Below are 9829 nucleotides of genomic sequence, written 5' to 3'. Positions count from 1 at the left end.
GTCTGCGCGCGCGTCTGCGACGGGGCCTCCTCCTGCTCAGAGAGGGGCACAGATGTGTGGGTCACCCCGCCTCAAAGCATGAGCAGAAGGGGCGCGTCTCTTAGGTGTGGGCTCGGTGGGCCTTCAGGAGAGCAATACTCTATCTTTAGCCTCAACTCACCGACACAGCGTCACAGTCACAGTAACATTGTCTCGATTGTGTTTGTGTTATGTTTTGGCATTCACCTCTCAGTACTAATTATAATATGTAAGATTCTTTATGCCACCTGGCTTCTTAAAGAAGTCGTCTGAAGGATCAGAGGCCTTATTTTATTACTTCAGTTCCATTCTCTTGCATTCGTATACAATTTCCTTATGAATATTTGGCACACCGAAGATGCTTATTTTCAGTCTTCACTGCACTGCAATTCCAAAGTCTTCAACCAACTAATATTTTTGACAGCTAGAAAGCATTACTTTTCAACTACATCACAGTCGTTTTCACTTTAAACAAAAACTAAAAACCTGTATTCAACTCCTCTGTCTCCCTGAAGCGTGGAGTGCCATCCTATGTGAAAGGAAGGAAGAGTAACCTGCTATGCAATATTGAGGATGCTTCTTAATTTCTGTTATTCGGATTCTTCGCTTCAATCAAAGTCAGAATATGCTAGTTACTTGATGTGCCCACCACTGTGGTAGAGTACACGGATGAGTGCGATCGATCACGTTTCTGCCTCTATCGGTTCATAAACTGGTAGGAAAAAGAGTCCTGGGAGAGACTAGGAGGCTCAGATGATGTGTTATAATACATGTACAAAAGAGAGAGATGAGATAGTCCCTTAAAATTCTCTCCAAAACACTGTAGAAGAGCCTCTACAGCAAGCAGCCTTCGGCCAAAGCCCTGATTCAAACATACGACTTCAGTAGGTCAAGACAGAAAAAAGAGCATTCCAGGTAGAGAAGATAGCATAAACTAAGGAAAGCAAGGCGTGCTTGGTTGTGGAATGGGGAACACAGCTCAAGTGTAATCTGCCTTAGAAATGAGGGCAAAATAGTAAACTAAGGATTAGGCACGTAAGTGCACAAAAATGAATGTATGAAGATGTTCCCCCAGTATTGTTGGAAATAAGGAAAATTTGGAAGTATGATGTACCTTTATTTAATCAGTAGAGGACTGGTTAAATACTTACTTTATAACCTCTAAAAGTTCTGAAGATCATCTGTATTTACTGAGTTTGAAAGTTGTCCACAACATATTATTGGGCAAAGAAAGCACATTGATTATATATTTGCATGCACACAAACACACACATATGTAAGAATTATCCATGAGTCAATACTGATGTAAGTAAATGATTAAATAAATAATGAGGAGAGAATAGACAAATCTCTCCTGCAGGAAATATAAATACTTTATGAACATACTCCTCCCTCATGGAGGTGAAGTACAATGGTTTACTCTTTAAGTGTGGGTATGCATAGTAACTTTCTTTCAAAGAGTATAAGATGGAAAGAGGGGGTGGGGGGAAGAAGTAACTTTAGGGTGCAAAAAATGGCATACAGTACCTCAACCAGATGCTAATGTATCCCTGATATGATGTGATGAAAATGGTACTTTACCTCTGTGGTCTTCCCACCAAAACCCATAATCCCTGGCTAACCATCAGAAAAACATTAGACAAATCCCAATCAAGGGCAGTCTACAAAATACCCATTAAGTACTTTTCATTATTGTAAAGGTCATCAAAAACACGGAAAGTCTGAGAAACTGTCACAGTCAAAAAGAGTCTAAGAGGGCTGGGCGCCGTGACTCATGCCGGTAATCCCAGCACTTTGGGAGGCCGAGGCGGGCAGATCACTTGAGGTCAGGAGTTTGAAACTAGCCTGGCCAATATGGCAAAACCACATCTCTACCAAAAATACAAAAATTAGCCAGGCATAGTTGCATGGGCCTGTAATTCCAACTACTCAGGTGTCTGAGGCAGGAGAATCGCTTGAACTCACAAGGCAGAGGTTGCAGTGAGCTGAGATCATGCCACTGTACCCCAGCCTGGGTGACAGTGAGACTCCAACTCCAAAAAACAAACAAAAAAAAGCCTAACAGACACGATAACTAAATGTAATGTGATATCCTGGATGGATGCTGGAACGAAAAAGGACATTAGATTAAAACTAAGGAAATACGAACAAAGTGTGGGCTTTAGTTAAGAATAATGTATCAGGCCGGGCGCGGTGGCTCAAGCCTGTAATCCCAGCACTTTGGGAGGCCGAGATGGGCGGATCACGAGGTCATGAGATCGAGACCATCCTGGCTAACACAGTGAAACCCCGTCTCTACTAAAAAATACAAAAAACTAGCTGGGCAAGGTGGCGGGCGCCTGTAGTCCCAGCTACTCGGGAGGCTGAGGCAGGAGAATGGCGTGAACCCAGCAGGCGGAGCTTGCAGTGAGCTGAGATCCTGCCACAGTACTCCAGCCTGGGCGACAGAGCGAGACTCCGCCTCAAAAAAAAAAAAGAATAATGTATCAACATTGGGTCATTAATTGTAACAAATGAGGCAAGGTGTGGTGGCTCAAGCCTGTAATCTCAGCACTTTGGGAGGCTCAGGTGGGAGGATTACTTAAGGCCAGGAGTTAGAGACCAGCCTGAGCAACATTGCTGAGACCAGCAACCAAGCTGGTGTCAAATTCCTGGCCTCAAGTAACGTAAGATTCCATCTCTTTAAAAAAAAGAGTGTTTACTTCTAACCAATAGGCTACTGAATGGAGCAGAGTTTTAGGTGTCCAGGAAAACTACCTTCTGTTTCTATGTCCACACTAATCAATAACTCACATTGTATTATTGGATTGACCTCATCTTCTCCATCTGAAAATATGAACCTGTTTACTTATAACTACATCATAGCGATAGTATTTTTTTTTTTTCTCCTGAGACGGAGTCTCACTCTGTCACCAGGCTGGAGTACAGTGGCCCAATGTCGGCTCACTGCAACTTCCACCTCCTGGGTTCAAGCAATTCTCCTGCCTCAGGCTCCCGAGTAGCTGGGACTACAGGTGTGCACCACCATGCCCATCTAATTTTTGTATTTTTAGTAGAGACGGGGTTTCACCATGTTGGCCAGGATGATCTGTATCTCTTGACCTTGTGATCCACCCACCTCGGCCTCCCAAAATGCTGGGATTACAGGCATGAGCCACCACACTCAGCTCAGTGATGGTATGTTTTTAATGAGTTCCTATTTGTTAAGTGCTTTGAGATCAGACAAAAAGATTTATAAAATCTAAAAAGGTATAATTGCTCATTAAAGCTAAATGCCAACAGTACTTTATGTAGGCCTTTTCATCTCTAGTTTTTGTTAAACTTATTTATTAAATAAAATAATCCACTTGATTCCTTATTCTATTTCAAAAGACCAACCTTTCCTATTTGGGACAGTCTTATTTGTTTATTTTTATTTTATCTTATTTTATTTTATTTTTGAGACAGAGTCTCGCTCTGTCACCCAGGCTGAAGTGCAGTGGCCCAATCTCAGCTCACTGCATTGAATGGAGCCCACAGTGCTGAGATTACAGGCTTGAGCCACCACACAGGGCCCAAAAATGCACTTAAAAATGAGAATGAATTAACTCTCTCATCTCCACTTTTTTACCTCTCTTTCAGAAGTCCCCTCAACCCGATTCTCCTTTGGTGTTACCCCTAATCCTCCCAAATCCAAGCTAAAACCTGGGTCCCCTTCCTGATATACCTCTCCCCTGATTCCCTCAAATACAATCCTGTCAACTCTAGCTCCAGAAGGTCTTTTGACTGGTTCCCTACTCTCCATTTTTGCTGCTGGTTCCTTAATGATTCCTTATCATTTCTCAAGGACCATCATAATGACTTACTAATTAGTTCTGCTGCCAACAAATTCTGCCTGCACTAATTCATCCTCTACCCTATACCTGCCCAAACTCTGTTCTGCAGGCTTAAGGCCTGCTCCTCATTTCAGGAACAAGTATAAACACCTCTATTCCTCCCTGCAGACCCTGCTTCTGAAATGACCTTCTCTCCCCTTTTCTGAGTGGTGAAATCTCACTCAATCTTCAAGGCTCAACTCTAAAATGGAATTCACTTCTCTGAAGCCTTTATTGATCCTTCCTCTAGGCTGCCATATTTTATTTATAGCAGTTTTTACGGTCAATAGACTCTTCAATTCCCATCTCTTCAATCTCCTTGGCTAGTGTAGGAATTTTCAGACAGGTCAGATAGTCTTTCACAAATCTTTGAACCACTGGACCAAGTAGTGTAAGTGCACAACAAATATTTGTTGAACCAAATTGAATAGAATTCAAAAATAAAGAACCACAAAGTGCGAAATTGAGAAGATCCTATATCTTCAGAAGAAAACTTTTAAATATGTTTAAATCATGTGTTTCTTTTTTTAGTTATAGAAGTAATACAGAGCTGGGCAAGGTGACTCACGTCTGTAATCCCAGCACTTTGGGAGGCTGAGGTAGGCAGATTATTTGAGGTCAGGAGTTTGAGACCAGCCTGGCCAACATGGTGAAACCCCATCTCTACTAAAAATACAAAAAATTGGTCAGGCGAGGTGGCGGTCGCCTGTAGTCCCAGCTACTCGGGAGGCTGAGGCAGGAGAATGGCGTGAACCCGGGAGGCGGAGTTTGCAGTGAGCTGAGATCCTGCCACAGCACTCCAGCCTGGGCAGCAGAGCGAGACCCCGTCTCAAAAAAAAAAAAAAAAATTGGCCAGGCATGGTGGCCTATGCTTGTAATCCCAGCTACTTGGGAGGCTGAGTCAGGGGAATCCTTGAACCCAGGAGGCAGAGGTTGCAGTGAGCCAAGATGGTGCCACTGCACTCCAGCCTGGGCAACAGAGCAAGACTCTGTCTCAAAAAAAAAAAAAATATATATATATATAATAGAACCACTCAAATAACCCATTTTAACCTTAATATTTATTATTAATTATGCATGTATGAGAGATACCATATTTGTTTTGTATTTTTCCTGTAAAAATGGTGTAGTATCACCAAAAAAATTCAGCAACTCTTTTGATCCTTGTTAAAATCGCTGCATTCAAGATGATGAGTGACACATGAAGAAGCCTGATAAGATTAGGATGCCCAGAGGACAACTAGAGTCACTTATACATAGGGGTTTTGCCACAGGCCTTCTCCAGAGGTTCTTATGTCTCAAATCTATACATCAGCAAACATACCCACCAATTATTATATATTATGAACCTTCAGGATTGCTCAAAAGCCACAGGTCTACTGTATTTCCGTATAGTCTTTGTTTCTATGCATTTTAAAACAAAATGAGAATCATAGTTTTACGGACTTAATTGTATCCCCCCCACAAAATTCATATGTTGAAGCCCTAATCCCCAGTACCTCAGAATGTGACTATACTTGGAGGTAGCACCTTCGAAGAGTTAATTAAATTAAAATGGGTCATTAGGGTGGACCCAAACCCAATGTGACTGGAGTCCACATCAGAAGAGGAGATTGGAACCTTGAGAATGAGCAGGGAAAGGCCATGTGAGGACACGGGAAGGAAGACGACAGCCATCTGCAAGCCAAGGAGAATGGCCACGGGAGAAATCACACCTGCTGCTGACATCTTGATCTTGGACTTCTAGACTCCAGAAGTGTGAGAAAATACATTTCTGTTGTTTGAGCCTGGCATAGTGCCACGTGCCTGTAGTCCCAGGTACTCACGAGGCTGAGGCAGGATGATCATTTGAGCCCAGGAGTTTGAGGCTGCAGTGTGCTATGACCACACCTGTGAACAGACACCGCACTCCCGTCTGGGCAACATTTTGAGACCCCCTATCTCTAAAAAAACAAACAACTTCTGTTGTTTGAGCCACTAGGTCTGTGGTATTTCATTTTGGCAGCCCAATGAAATGAATGCAACATAAAAAAAATTAGCTGGACATGGTGGTACATGCCTGTAGACCCAGCCAGTTGGAAGCCTGAGGCAAGAGAATCACTTGAGCCTAGGAGGTCAAGGCTGCAGTGAGCCATGATCATACTGCTGCACTCCAGCCTGGGTGACAGAGTGAGACCCTGTCTCTTAAAAGCAAAAACTAACACAGTACACATAATAAAGCACAGTTTTGTATCCTGCATTTTTTTCACTTATCACATCATAAATAATTTCCCTGTGTTATCAAATATTCTTCAAAAGCAGGGTGCAAATGGCTATAAAGCATTCTACTGTGGAGATGGACCATAATTTATTTAGTCACATCCCTATCATTGTACATATACATTATTTCAGGTTTTCCACTATAATAAATAATACTGCAATAAACAGCTTTACACACAAATCTTTGTATCTCAAATAAGTTCCTAGAATAGAGTTCTAGATGGGAGATTACCGGTGAAAAGCAATATTTTAAGGCACCTAATACACTGCTAAATTTTAAAGAACTTTATTAATTCATACTACCACAAGTACTGTATCAAAATGCTCATGTTAGTGTACTCCAGGAATTTTTTATTTTTATTTTTGAGACAGGGTCTCACTGTGTTGTTCAGTCTGGAGTATAGTGGCGCGATCTCAACTCACCGCAACCTCTTCCCCCTGGGCTCAAGCTATTCTCCCACCTCAGCCTCCCAAGTAGCTGAGACCGCAGGTGCACACCACCGTGCCTGGCTTCTTCTTTTTTTAATTAATTAATTAATTTATTTATTTATTTATTTATTTTGAGACGGAGTCTCGCGTTGTCGCCCAGGCTGGAGTGCAGTGGCCGGATCTCGGCTCACTGCAAGCTCCGCCTCCCGGGTTTACGCCATTCTCCTGCCTCAGCCTCCCGAGTAGCTGGGACTATAGGCGCCCGCCACCTCGCCCGGCTAGTTTTTTTTTTTTGTATTTTTCAGTAGAGACGGGGTTTCACCGTGTTAGCCAGGATGGTCTCGATCTCCTGACCTCGTGATCCACCCGTCTCGGCCTCCCAAAGTGCTGGAATTACAGGCTTGAGCCACCGTGCCCGGCTAATTTATTTTTAGTAGAGATGAGGTCTCACCGTGTTGCCCAGGCTGGTCTTGAACTCCTCAGCTCAAGCGATCTGCCCACCTCGGCCTCCCAAAGTGCTGGGATTACAGACATGAGTCACTGCACCCAGCAGGAAATCTTGAATAATATAATCATTTTTAAATCTTTGCCAATTTAGGATAAAGATGAAATTTCATTGTTAGTTTCTTTTTCAAATCTTTGGGTATCAGTGCGAAAGATCATATTTATTGACCATCTGTATTTTCTTTTTTATAAATTGTTTCTTGGTGGTCATTCTTCACATTTTCTAACAGAGAAATTGGCTTTTACTCAGTGATATTTATTAATATTTCTCCATGTAGATCCCATGCATTTCTTGTTAGGATTATGTCAGGCATTTCATTTTCATGCTGCCGATGCTGCTGTCACTGCTTTGGGGAATGAATGTTTTTCCGTAAGAACTTCTAATTGGTTACTGCTAATGCAGTAAAAAGCAATTAAGTTTTTATATAGTTATCTGATCCTACCACTGTAGTGTATTATATTTTTGAGAAATCTGGGTAAATTTAAATATAGTGCTTCAATTATCATTAAACGATAATTTTTCTTTTCATCTGGCATTTGACAGTAAGGCCAGTTCTCCTAGGTAAAAATAACACAGCCTTAAAAAGTTTTTCTCTGGGAGCTAAGCTATGAGGTCTCAAAGGCATGAGAATGATATAATGGACTTGGGGGACTCTGGGGAAGGGTGGGAGGAGGGTGAGAGACAAAAGACTACCCACCGGGTACAGTGTACACTGCTTGGGTACACTGCACCAAAATCTCAGAACTCAAACTAAAGAACTTACCCATGGAACCAAAAACCACATGTTCTCCAAAACCTATTGAAATTTTTTAAAAATTTATTTTTTTCTCATTTTACAGTTTATGTTACATCTAAATCCTACATCTTAAATGAATACACTTTTTTAATTTTTATTTTTATGCAGTTACAAATACCCAACCTATTTTATACTTCTGATGGAAAATAATTTCACCATTTCTTTACTTTTTTATTTTTATATTTATTTATTTTTTTTGAGATGGAGTTTCACTCTTGCTGCCCAGGCTGAAGTGCAATGACATGATCTCAGCTCACCGCAACCTCCACCTCCTGGGTTCAAGCGATTCTCCTGCCTCAGCCTCCCGAGTAGTTGGGATTACAGGCATGTGCCACCATGCCTGGCTAACTTTGTATTTTTAGTAGAGACAGAGTTTCTCCACATTGGTCAGGCTGGTCTCGAACTCCTGACCTCAGGTGATCCACCCACCTCAGCTTCCCAAAGTGCTGGGATTACAGGCGTGAGCCACCATGCCCAGCACCATTTCATTTTTCTAATGCAACGACTTCTGTCCTCATTTTGGTTTTTATCTCAAGTGTGTTCAAAAGCAAAACATTGTGCATCGGTTTTTATGTTGTTAACTGTTCCATCAGATTTCTCCAGTCTTGTGCTGGGGTATGTCTATAGGACAGGGCAGAAAGCAGCCCAAGGCTCCCAGGACACCCCTCAGGCCCCCAGGACACTTCACGCTTGTGGGTGTCATGTGGGCCCAGAGTCTGGTCTTCAGCTCTTTGTGTTCCAGAATCCAATTATCTCCCCTCACCAGAGCCATTTAACCTCTAGAGAACGATTTAGTGAAAGCAAATTTACACTAAAATGGATTGAGAACCTGCAATATCGTTTTTAAATGTAATTTCATGTGCTGTCAGGCCAACTTGAGTATTCTTACGGGTTGCATAGTGCCTTATTTTCCAAGGGGGAAAACTCTGTGTGACAAAACCTGTTACTATAAAAAGGCTCTTAGGGGATTCAGAACCACATTAAAAAGATTTAATAATATTTAGAGAAAATGTCATCAAGCTATGCTACCCTGATGTCTCCCCAAGTCCACTATAGAAAACATATATAATGGCAAAAGCACTTGAGTTTTTCCTTATTTTTTGGTGGTGGGGGGGCAGTGTTTTGAGACAGAGTCTCACTCTTTTTCCCAGGCTGGAGAGCAATGGCGCAATCTCAGCTCACTGCAACCTCCGCCTCCTGGTTGAGTTCAAGCGATTCTCCTGCCTCAGTCTCCCAAGTAGCTGGAACTATAGGTGCACGCCACCACATCTGGCTAATGTTTTGTTTTGTTTTGTTTTTAGTAGAGACAGGGTTTCACCATATTGGTGAGGCTGGTGTTGAACTCCTGACCTCAGGTGATCCACGTGCCTTAGCCTCCCAAAATGCTAGGATTACAGGCATGAACCACTGTGCCTGGCATTTTTTTTTTTTTTTTTTTTTTTGGGACAGAGTCTCACTTTGTTGCCCAGGTTAGAGTGCAATGGCACAATCTCAGCTCACTGCAACTGCAACCTCTGCCTCCAGGGTTCAAATGATTCTCCCACCTCAGCCTCCTGAGTAGCTGGGATTATAGGCACCCACCATCACACCTGGCTAATTTTTGTAATTTTTGGTAGAGACCAAGTTTCGCCATGTTGGCCAGGCTGGTCTTGAACTCCTGGCCTCAAGCAATCCACCTGCCTTGACTTCCCAAAGTGCTGGGATTACAGGGTGAGCCACCATGCCCAGCCAGCATTTGGAATCAAATGAGCTTCTGTCACTTCACATCTGTGTGACTGTGGTCCAGTCACTAGCTTGGACTCAAGAGGCTAGGTCTCTTGTGCTTAGAGACCTACAACAATTCCTGGGCATCTAACCCCAATTGCTCCACCCCATATGCCATCATTCTATTATGATACCATCACCTCAGTCATGCTGTAGTTTATCTTAGATATGCTTTAGTACCATTAGTGAGGTTGGAAGAAACCC

This window comes from Colobus angolensis, unplaced genomic scaffold (assembly GCF_000951035.1).
Source record: "Colobus angolensis palliatus isolate OR3802 unplaced genomic scaffold, Cang.pa_1.0 Scaffold14, whole genome shotgun sequence".
Taxonomy (NCBI): Eukaryota; Metazoa; Chordata; class Mammalia; order Primates; family Cercopithecidae; genus Colobus; species Colobus angolensis.
Note: the sequence above shows the minus strand (reverse complement) of the source record.